At 36.5% G+C, this 12,222-nt stretch overlaps 1 long non-coding RNA gene across 1 annotated transcript; it reads right to left on the bottom strand.

The window, feature by feature from the left end:
- Positions 1–388: 388 nt before the first annotated feature.
- On the bottom strand, positions 389–7,093 carry LOC131297898 (uncharacterized). Its single transcript, XR_009190391.1, has 4 exons — positions 4,319–7,093; positions 3,266–3,304; positions 1,427–1,509; positions 389–581 (listed from the first exon to the last, which is right to left on the bottom strand). It is a non-coding gene; the product is annotated as an uncharacterized LOC131297898 (long non-coding RNA).
- Between the last annotated feature and the right edge of the window lie 5,129 nt (positions 7,094–12,222).

Raw genomic sequence — 12,222 nt, 5'->3', positions numbered from 1 at the left:
TAAGCCACATATCATTCATTACAAAAAGAGACAAAGCTGGGAAGATTGCAGAGGAGTATGAAGCCCATAAAGCAAAATGGCTTTTACAAGTTTTGTCTGGTCATTCCTTGAAAGAAAATTTACATGTTTGCCCCCTTTTAACAAAGATTAGACCGCTAACTAGCACAGAGAAAGGTGTAAGCTGAGGGATAATAGCTGCTAAGAAAAGAAAAATGCCTAAAGAAAAATAAAACAAAAAGAATAACACAACACCAAAAACCGAATAAGAAAAACAAAAAACAGGTGTTTTTCTTTATAAAATCAGCATTTCAGTTTTCACACCTTACCTAAAAAGTTGGGGACTTGAATACCCAAACAAATTTAATCACGTACAACAATCAGGATGTGAACTATTAACTGGTAGAGGCACACATACAAATTGAGCTGAATTCTGTATCTATAGCTTCCCATAACATACTTACGAGTAAAATGGGTAATAAGAAGCGTGAATTTCAAGAGAAATGTGTTTGTAGGCCCCTGGCAAGATTCCCAATTGCCTGGATGGCTTCAACTGCAACAGCTATATTGACATCTATACTAAGCTGTAATAAGGGGGGGAAGGTGAAACCAAGTTAGGAGGTACAAGAAAAGTACGACTACGAAATCTAAACCACGCAATCGATAGAAGCATATTAAAGGGATGCAAAACCCACAAGCAAGCATAAACTGGAACCATGATGCACCAAAAGGCCTATTTACATGTTGACTCGACTTCCCACAACGAATGAATAAATCATTTGTCCATGCAAGTTCACAAACTTCCCACAATGAATGAATAAATCATTTGTCCATGCAAGTTCACAAAAGTTCCAACAGTCAATTCACTCATATAACTAATAGTAATCAACTGATTGAAAATTAACCCACTAAGCATAGTTAGCACTTCCAGAGCAGTTAACGAAGTACTTTAAGAGTTGCCACATCCTATGCAAAAAAAACCCTGCCACCTTCTTAAGTGTCCGGCAAATTTCAGTGAAATCACCAGGAGCTATCCTTTTGGTCGATGAGAGCTTGGTTAGCTCAGCAACAGCCCCCTTTCGCTCCCTTTCACTCTGACCGCTTGGCAGTTTTCTGAAACACACAATAATGGTAGAATAATTCTAAGCAACAATGACATACAATTGCCTAACTTGCTATCTACTGAAGAGGAGAATTGTACACAAGAAGTGCGGCAACTAAGGAGCTAAATGTCAATATATAACATGGGACAAAGAATGAGAATACTGACCACTTTCCGATGCCACAATTTTCACATACATTAATAACAAGAAGCATTGGAAGCCAAATCCAATTTCCTTGAAGCTCCTGACTTCTCCAACTTCATTCACCCATAATTGGGAGAACAAAACTGCAAAATGGAAATAGTTTCACAAAGTTGATCACATACCATCTGTAACAAATTCTTCATAAAGGCCAGAGCCCACAACTTCAGGCACAACTTCTTGCTTTGGTTCCTTGTCTTGCTCAGATCTGGGGGAGGGGGCAACAGTTACACAAGTATAAGCACCTAGATTGTGGGACTACTAATACCAGATATCTAAAAGAACTGTTAATACCCAATTAGTATTTTGCGTAGTATAGCTTTGAGTCGGTGGCAGAACTAATACCAGATGTGTTTTCTATGTACTAGTGGTGTTGCAACGTGCACGTCTCATTGCTCATTGTTGTGTGCTCATTGGGTGATTCAACTTGTTGATTAATTCTTTTAGATGGGAGATTTTAACACCGGAATTTCTATATTAGGAGTTATTTATTACAAATGTGAGTTGTTTTGGTTCTTTTTTCTATAAGATGAATCAAAGACATTGGCATCTCAAGGTGCAAGTACTAACTCTAAAACAAGGACGGACTCTAAAATGGATGGCAGGACCACAATATAAACCATTTCGAGTTCACGAACAAGGCAAGCATATTAGCATCCATAAGAGAATAAACATGGTGCACCTTGACTTGTGTTAGCAGTGGCCATGTATCAAAAGAGGATGTATTAGGCCTAAAAAGATCAGCTATACAAATGACCAAAAGCCGTTGATGGCAAACCATCGCAGGAAGGTCTAACACCAATTAGGTTATTAAATTCAAAAGAGTATAATATCATAATCACCGATAGTGAATGCTTCACCTTGTTTTGACATGAAACAAGACACATTAAGAGTAGAACAGTGGAATAGCAACGAAGGATGAGATATTATTCTTTGGCTAAGAGCAATGCACGATGATTAGCTGTTTCCTAAACACCACTCCATAAAACTGCCTTTTTCTAACCCGACACCCATGTCTACTTATTAAAACGCCATCTTTAACTACTACTTCACACAAACACACACACATATAATATATCTATATATATATGTAGAGAGAGAGAGAGAGAGAGAGAGAGAGAGAGAGAGAGAGTGGGGGTGTCACAGCCCAACTCAGCCTACAAAGTTTCTATACGTTGGAATGTGATAATGTCAAATTAATATTTTCCTAGTCATTATTTTATCAAAAGGACATGATTACTACAAACCGACGACATTCATCAAAAGAGTATTACACATGTACAAAATGGTTTCATTCATTTACTTGACACTATCTATCTACAACTTTGCTATATTTATTTCCTTCACCGTGACGCTTCCTTCTTGCTAGACACGCTCGTAGTGGGCCTTCTTATCTCTATCACTTGGGAAAGACAGTGAGTATTTTTGTACAAAGACATTTTTTTAAAAAGGACCATTCCCATAATAGCTAACTCTCTCAGAATATTAAAGAATGAAAATGTCAAGCGTATCATTTGTCACACATTAGCATTCTCTCTTAAAAATTGAAACTATATCTACACCATATAAATAATCATATTGTCACATTCGACCATTGTGGCCATAGCGACACTGTTGGTCATTTTCGACCCTTTCGATGATTCGCGAACCCTACTGGCCATTTCGACCCTCTTGGCCATAGCAACCTTACAGCCACAGTGACCCTTATGGGCATACATGACCCTTTGTGGTCAATAATACTTTTGTAATATCAGACTTAACAAAATACTACTCTACTCATAACGCAACACAAACACCTTATTTCATATTCCAATCATACTATCAAGTACATGTAAAGGAAAAAAATTCAACGTTGTACCAAAACCAAATGAATCTGTACACTTACCTCGAGGTCCAGCAAAACGATACTAAGTTTATATACCCATACAGATAAATGATACTAAGTTTATACTAAGTTTATATACCTATACATGGAGTCGGGGTACTTGTCGTCGCTTCCCAACCTGGCATAGAGCACATCAATCCACGCATCACATACTAAGTTTATATACCCATACAGATAAACAATTGCTCAATTCCTTCCACTTAGCAAGCAAAAAAAATTATTGCTCTATTCCTTCACAAAATTTCATTACTAAAACAGCTAATTTAGTCAAATTCAGCATCTGTCTTTTATTTCCAGCAACTACGAACTCATAATCAACCGCTTACGGTCACACATTCTGCTAAATAAAACCATTCCATGCATATATATATATATATATATATATATATACACACACACACACACACACAGTTCCAGCCAATTTTAATTATAAATGTCAGCAATTAATTTACAAAAATCAGGTTTTTATATTTCAGCAGAAAGGTTATGGAGCTTTTGGTAATTGTGCTATAGCTTGAGAACTGATTTATGCACGCTGTATATTACAAATTTTGTCCTCTACTCGATTAAATCTAAGAAAATAGCCGTCTCTACATAAACTAATCTCATTACTCTGGGAATTACCAAGTAGAGCATTTTCAAGGTTATTGTTCTAGATATTCTTAGGAGTTCCTTCCATACAACAGCCAATCCGTTCAACAAGGATTGGACATAGGATGGTTGAAATCATATTAACCTCTATCAAAAATTCAGTGGTCCATTGCTTTGATTCAGCAAAAAGACACTTGAAGGTTGCATGAGTACCATGACACATTCAAATCAATACCTAAAAGCAAAGATCAGTATTAAAACCTTAGCAAAGATTCAGCAAAGAGCACTGCTAGCAGAGTACATGCCCAATCTAATAGATCCATCGAAAGACAACCAATATGCTTTCAATTACCAAGTTCCTAACACAGTTGTTTGAGCCTAAGTTGGACAAAGAATTCAAAGAGACACTCATAAAAGGCCAATCTTGAGGGAAATTAAGGATAATATAACCACACCATTGAACACGGGAACATCTGACGTTACACTTGCATATACAATAAAAGAAAAGGAAAGAGGGAAAAACAGTAAGCTAGGCATTTACCTGAAAGCTTTGGGAGGAAATGTTGTCCCGAGGAGCATTTGATATTAGCCTTCCATCTATAGCAACATGTTGACTATTACACTGAACAATTCCAAAAACAGAGCAAACAATGAATTAGCAAAAGGAAAAGAAATGTCATTCATTTGACCCTCTCTGTTTTCTTTTTTTTGTAAGTACATTTGACCATATTTTGTAGTCAAGTGATGAAAAACATTAGTGACACTGGTTCAAATGACTAAATGAAGACAACATTGCAAATGCATTATTATTACCTCATGGGGATTAAGTCAGAGAGTGTTCCACTTTTTCAAAAAGTGGGTTTTTGAAAAGGAAGGTAAATTTCAAGCCCAAAAATTATGTGTTTACGCAAATAATTTTTCTACCAATATGAATCTAGTTTGATAGATTTCATTGAGATCTTTTATACGGTGCAAAAAAAATCAAAAAATTATTTTTCATTTTCATTATATTTGAGTTGAAAAATTGAAGAAAAAGAACTTTTATAAAAAGAAGGGTTAGTGGAACACCCTCTCATTGTGCCATGCTAAACTGAAGGAATACAAGATTCAAATGGTCATTGGAGGATGCTAAAGAAATTTCTTGTAAAACACAAGGTTGAATGACCTGGAATCCATATGAGACAACAAATAAGCAAACACTTTAAAGTTCATATAATATTACTTCATATAAAAGGAAAAACCAATTGTAAATAATATATTTTTTGGTTTCCCATGTATGCCTTCAAATACGTGCAACGCCGCTTCTACATTTCTCTTTAATATGGATTGAACACCAAATTTGCTCTTTAACAGTTTCACATCGAATCATGAAAGATCAGACGAATGGGGCATCAATTATGGGAATTGGATATCATGATAGTGAGTTCTCAACCTTGCTAGCACCAACGAATCTTCCAACCAACCTTGAAATATAGCAACGAAGCATGAATCAAGTAGGTCTTAAAAATAAAAACAAAGGTTTCATAGAAATCATAACACACGCAAAGAGAGAGGAAGTTGATTTACCATTTAATCCAGTTTCTCTTAATTGTGTGTGATCAATCGGGTAGAAAGGAAAATCAACAATCTTCTTAATCTACCACAAGACAAACACAATTCTAAATGACCAGAAAAACAACATATGCAAAATATAAATGTAAACCCATTAATGATGCATTAATCAGAGAAAGAGAGGAGACCATAGGTGATGAATCATTTAAGGTCTCCAACTTCAGCTACTCTGATCCATCCCTCTTTCTCTTGGCCATTTACGACTTACTAAACAATCATAATCCAAACCGAATGCTTAACAAAAAATGCTCAATCAATCATCTGATAATGTTATTCACTAATCATAAAATAGTTAATAAAAAATAGGATTGAATGGACCTTAGTTGTTTGCCGGAAAACTTAACACGGGATTCAAAAAAGCCAAAAAAATATATAATAATTTAGCAAATAAATGGAACGGGACAAGAAAAAACACTAATTTACCAGTAGCGCCAAATGTAATTAAGACTTCTCATATCTCCATTGCGGCCGTTCAAAAAAAAACATATCTCCATTCTGCATCGGACTCCTATTTCTTTTCACTCCAAAAACATAAAACAAAGTTTTGGTTTACGATAATCACTAAATAACCATGGTATTCTGGACTCCTTGCTTCAATTCTCGAACTCTAAAAAATGAAAAAATAACAATAAATGCCCAATTAGCCACTGCAAAGATCGATTTTGAGTCCAACAAACGAACAATACAAACTTAAATCCAATTGGCCAAAAAAAAGAAACAAACGTAAATTACCAAAAAATAATACCCTTAACCTATATATACAAACCCACCTGAATCGATTTTATTCGTGCATTGATCCACAATGGTGCATTTATTTCTATGGATAGTTCCCAAAACCTCCATAATAATTTGTACTCGTACATACTATTACCGAATACCGGAAAAAAGGAGAAAAATAACAGCAGTATACTTTCACTAATTTTTGTAAGCTATGAACGGAACAAACACAACATAGCAATTGGGTGGAGCCTAGGAACTCCTAACCCCTCGTTAAAGTAGATACAATTACCAAAAAAAATGACAATTATACCAACAATAGTTTCAAAACTACCCTGCTGACATATCAAAGAGCTTGAATCTCTCGCAAAATGAATTGTTCCCTGACATGTGGTGGATCCATATATCAAGCAACTGAAAACCATGTATCACGATAGCCTAGAAAGAAATTTTCTATCTGTTAATGAATGTTTATCCACTATGAAACTGAAACCCCTTCCAGGCAAGAGTACCTGTGACGTCTCAGAACTCAGAAGTAATATTGAGAGGCTCAAAGAATAGCAACAGAAACATACATGTTCCTAATGTTTGAGTAAAAGTAAACCAAGTTTTATTCAGTAAGCAGCAAAATACGAGACCAATGAGAAGAGTAACAACACAGATAAAATGGTAGAAAAGCAGAGGAAACCCTAACTCACCGAACTCACGGAGGCGGGGGGTCCTTGGGATCGGAGATGGAATCGCAGAGAGCGGCAAGGTCGACTTGGCATTGTTCCTCACCTTCCAGTTCTTGTGCATCAATCGATCCTCCCACGGCAGTTTCTTCGCCTCCTTCAACAACTTCTCGTCCTCCGTCGACATTATGGTAATCTATCCGTGTATTCCTACAGAAGATCTGATTGAAGGAAGGCTGTCGGGGGGGGGGGGGGGGGGGGGGGGGGGGGGGGGGGTCGGGGAGAGGTCGTGTATTTTTCTCAGTGTTTTATCTGCGGCAAGGAGCGGGGGGGGGGGGGGGAAGAGATTAGGGCGAAACGTGATCTAGTAACGATAACTATTGAACTTTTTTCTCACTCTTCAAGAGAGAGAGACGGTTGTATGTTTGGAGTAATTACCGAAAATCACGGGTGCGTTTAATGGCCTCAGGCTCCGTTTCGAAAATTTTATTAAAAAATAAATACTTATTTTTCTATTTTTTATTAAAAAATAAGAAGCGTCATTTTACAAAATTCAAATAAAAAATTTCTTTCACATTTTCAAACTAAAAAATAATGTAAATGAAAAAAAAATTGAAATTTTTTTTGCACCGTATTAAAAATCTCAATAAGATCTATCAAACAAGATCTATAGTGATAGGAAAATTATTTGCGTAAACACATGATTTTTGAGCTTGAATTGTATACAAAAAATAAGACTGTTGCTATGATAATGGGCGCCGGGTAGAAAAATCGTACCGACGGCCGCGCCGAACCGTCTTCAGTCATCAAACTGCCGATCCGAGTCGTCCAAAAATTCTAAAATAAAAAACCGAGGGGGCCAATGCAGGAATCAACGGCATCCGAGATGTGTAGGGTGCTTGATCCGAGTATTTCTTTTTCGTGTATATATGATCCGAGATGTGTAGGGTGTTTGATCCGAGCACTCCTTTTCTCTTAAGAGAGAGACAGAGAGAGAGGGTTGTATGTTTAGAGTAATTACCGAAAATCACGGGTGCGTTTAATGGCCTCAGGCTCTGTTCCGAAAACCTTCTTAAAATTAAATATTTATTTTGCCACTTCTCATTCAAAAATAAGAAGGGTCATTTCACAAAACCCAAATAAAAAGTTCCTTTCACATTTTCAAACTCAAAAATAATGTAAATGAAAAAAAAAATTAAATTTTTTTCACCGTATTAAAGATCTCAATGAGATCTATCAAACAAGATCCATAGTGATAGGAAAATTATTTGCGTAAACACATGATTTTTAAACTTGAAGTTGCATTATACAAAAAATAAGACTGTTGCTATGATAATGGGCGTTAGGGAGGGAAATCGTACCCACGGCCGCGCCGAGCAGTCTCCGGACACCGGACGGCCGATCCGAGCCGTCCAAAAATTCTTTAAAAACAAATCGAGGGGGCCAACGCGGAAATCAACGGCATATAAGGTGTGTAGGATGCTTGATCCGAGCACCCATTTTCTCTCTCTCTCTCTCTCTCTCTCTCTCTCTCTCATCTCGAGAGAGAGAGAGAGAGAGAGGGGGGATTGTATGTTTGGAGTAATTACCGAAAATCACGGGTGCGTTTAATGGCCTCAGACTCCGATCCGAAAACCTTCTTAAAAAATAAATATTTATTTTGCCACTTTTCATTAAAAAATAAGAAGGGTCATTCCACAAAACCCAAATAAAAAATTCCTTTCACACTTTCAAACTCAAAAATAATGTAAATGAAAATTTCACCGTATTAAATATCTCAATGGGATCTATCAAATAAAATCTATAGTGATAGGAAAATTATTTGCGTAAACACATGATTTTTGAGCTTAAAATTGCATTATACAAAAAATAAGACTGTTGCTATGATAATGGGCGCCGGGGAGGGAAATCGTACCGACTGCCGCGTCGGGCTGTCTTCGGCCACCGGACGGCCGATCCGAGCCGTCCAAAAATTCTTTAAAAAAAAAATCGAGGGGGGCCGACGCGGGAATCAACGACATCCGAGGTGTGTAGGGTGCTTGATCCGAGCACCCATTTTCCGTATATATATAATCCGAGGTGTGTAGGGTGCTTGATCCAAACACCTATTTTTCTCAAGAGAGAAAGAGAGAGAGGGTTGTATGTTTGGAGAAATTACCGAAAATCACGGGTACGTTTAATGGCCTCATGCTCTGTTTCGAAAACCTTCTTAAAAAATAAATACTTATTTTGTCACTTCTCATTCAAAAATAAGAAGGGTCATTTCACAAAACCCAAATAAAAAGTTCTTTTCACATTTTCAAACTCAAAAATAATGTAAATGAAAAAAAAAATTCAAATTTTTTTGCATCGTATTAAAGATTTCAATGAGATCTATTAAACAAAATCTATAGTGATAGGAAAATTATTTACGTAAACACATGATTTTTGAGCCTAAAGTTGCGTTATACAAAAAATAAGACTGTTGCTATGATAATGGGCGCCGGGGAGGGAAATCGTACTGACGGCCGCGCCGGGCCGTCTCTGGCCACCAGACGGCCGATCCGAGCCGTCCACAAATTCTAAAAAAAAAATTCTAATTGGGCCAACTCGGGAATCAACGGCATCCGAGGTGTATAGGGTTCTTGATCCGAGCACCCTACACACCTCGGATCATATATTGATATACACGAAAAGGAGTGCTCGGATCAAGCACCCTACGCTCCTCGGATCATATATACACGGAAAAGAAGTGCTCGAATCAAGCACCCTACACATCTCGAATGCCGTTGATTCCCGTGTTGGCCCCGTCGGGTTTTTTTTTAGAATTTTTGGACGGTTCGGATTGGCCGTCCGGTGGCCAGAAACGGCCTGGAGCGGCCGTCGGTACGATTTCCCTCCCCGGCGCCTATTGATACCCATATAAATTCTTCAAAAATAAGCACCTCATTCTCATCTTTGTGGAACAAGCCTTATTATTAAACAAAAAATAAGTTCTTATTTCATTTATGGAACGGAGCCTCAGTACCATTTAAACTTTTTGAATTTTTTGTTTAGCTTGGTATAGTCGGTGGTCTACTCATTTGCCTTAAAAATTATCGTGTTCCACTCAACCTTTAGCAAAATAAATTATTTTTATTTTTATTTGAATTTTTTTTTCATTTTATTAATTTTGCGTCAAATTATTGTATCGTCTCGACGAGACGAATTCGAAAAGTCAAGATGAATCAATAGTGTGGATTACCACACAATCATTATGTTTATCAAAAAATGTATTGTAAAGGTGAGACTTATACCATTTCAATCAATAAGAGTGAATGTAACGTTCGCCTCTTTTAAGGAGGGTAAACAAAATTGAACTATCTTTTTATTGGTCCCTCCACTTTCTTTCACTCGTGAAAATTAGGCTTGCTTTGGCTAAGCCATTGGCGAGAGGAATCGGAAAAATAAAATATTGTTATTCAAACTCAAATTTTTTTGAATAAAGCTAAAAAATCCGACTTTGGGCCGATTTTTGTCTTCATTAAAAAAATGTAAGTTTGGACCATAATTTTTTACTATTCTGATTTCTCTCATCAAGAAAAACGCTTATTTTTTATTTTTATTCAAAAAAAATGTAAGTTTGGACCATAATTTTTTACTTTTGTAATTTTCCTCGTCAAGAAAAACCAATAATTCGCAAAATTTGACACAAAGCTAACAAATATATATATATATATATATATATATATATATATATATTTGAATAAAGACATAAAAGGAATCCAATTGGCTTATGCAGCCAAAACACCCCTTAATATTGATACAAATTCACTTGAATGAAAACAAAAAAAATAATATTACAAATCTGTAAATTTTGAGCGTTGAATGACGATTCTGAAGGCACGTAGGGGTGTTTTGGGGTTGAGAGATGTGCAGTTTGTGGGGACACACTGTGGGGGCCCATGCTAGAGCGGAGGCGTTCACGTAAAATATATGTCTATTTAAGAAATCAAATTTGTTGGAAAAGAAATACGGCGCAACTTGATCAAATTTTGGTCACATCAATGATCTAAAAAATAGTTTCAACAAATGTTCGTCATTCTAGTATTAATTTTCCTTGGCATAGTATGTTAATTTGATGGAAAAGAAATGGTTTGTTTGATAACCTAAATTCAGCACTTAAAACTGAATCAATTAAGTAATAAATGATTTAGTAGGTTTGATAACGACATTATACATTGCTTAACAAATTAAGTGTTACTTAAAATATAAGTTAAACAGTTGAAAAAAAATAAGTAGTTTTGAGCTACTTAATTTTGGCTGAATTCTTATGTAATTGCATTTAATCTCCATACCACCACCATCACTCCTACAACCACTTTACCATCACCACCACTCCACCACCACCATTACACCACCACCACCATTCCCCTATCACTCCATCACCACCACTACCATTAGTACACCGTTGTCGCCGCCACCCCCACAATGCCACCACTGTACAACTATCACTCTACCGACACCACTCACTGTCACCATTACACCATCACTCTACCGCCGCTACCACCACCACCGCCACCATTACACCACCACCACTCACTGTCACCGTTACATCACCATCATCATTACACCACTATCGCCAGCACTTTACCACCACCACTGCTACCACCACTCCATCACCACTACCACGACAATCACCATTCCACCATTATTATAAGTACATTGTGACCATTAATAAATTAAAAAAGAATTGAAACTAAAATTAATTTATATTTTTTAAATTCAGTACTTAATATATTTACCAAACAGCTTTTCAGTTTAAAAAATTCAGCATTGAGTTTTCAGTACTTAATTTTTAAGCATTCAGTTTCAATTTTAGTTTTATCAAACAGGCTCAAAGTCTATGTTTATTTGAGAAAATAGTGTTTTCAAAACTCTTTTTAAGAAAGTAATTTTGTAAACACCAACATTATTTTTGCCTTTTCGGTAATGTAGGAGTCTTAGATCAGTTTGTATGGACCAGGGGATCCTGCAGGGCTGTAGGGTGGTTGATCTTGCCGTTCATTAATCACCGAAAGGGACGACTGGATCGCCGCCCTATAGCCCCCTGTAGTGGGGGCTGCATTGCAGAATTTTTCCATTCCAATTTGCACGCACTTTGAACTGATTCAGACGGCTCCTCCGTGGCTTACAAATGACTCTAATTTATAAAATTTGTCACAAAATAAACAAACGCGAAAAAAATATAGATAAAGACAAAACGAGAAAATTCAAAAAATCCAAATCCCAATGTCCTACCTTACCCTGTTTACTCAGGGTGGATTTGACTTCATAAGTGAAATAATAACTTTTTTTTGTTTTTATTCAAAAAAAATCGCATTTGTTAGTTTTGCGTCAAATTTTTGTGAATTATTGATTCGTCTCGGCGAAAGAATCGAAAAAGTATAAAATTTTGATCGAAACTTATAATTTTTTGAAAAAG

Source organism: Rhododendron vialii, chromosome 8a, assembly GCF_030253575.1.
Source record: "Rhododendron vialii isolate Sample 1 chromosome 8a, ASM3025357v1".
Taxonomy (NCBI): Eukaryota; Viridiplantae; Streptophyta; class Magnoliopsida; order Ericales; family Ericaceae; genus Rhododendron; species Rhododendron vialii.
This window is presented reverse-complemented; position numbering and strand designations above follow the sequence as displayed.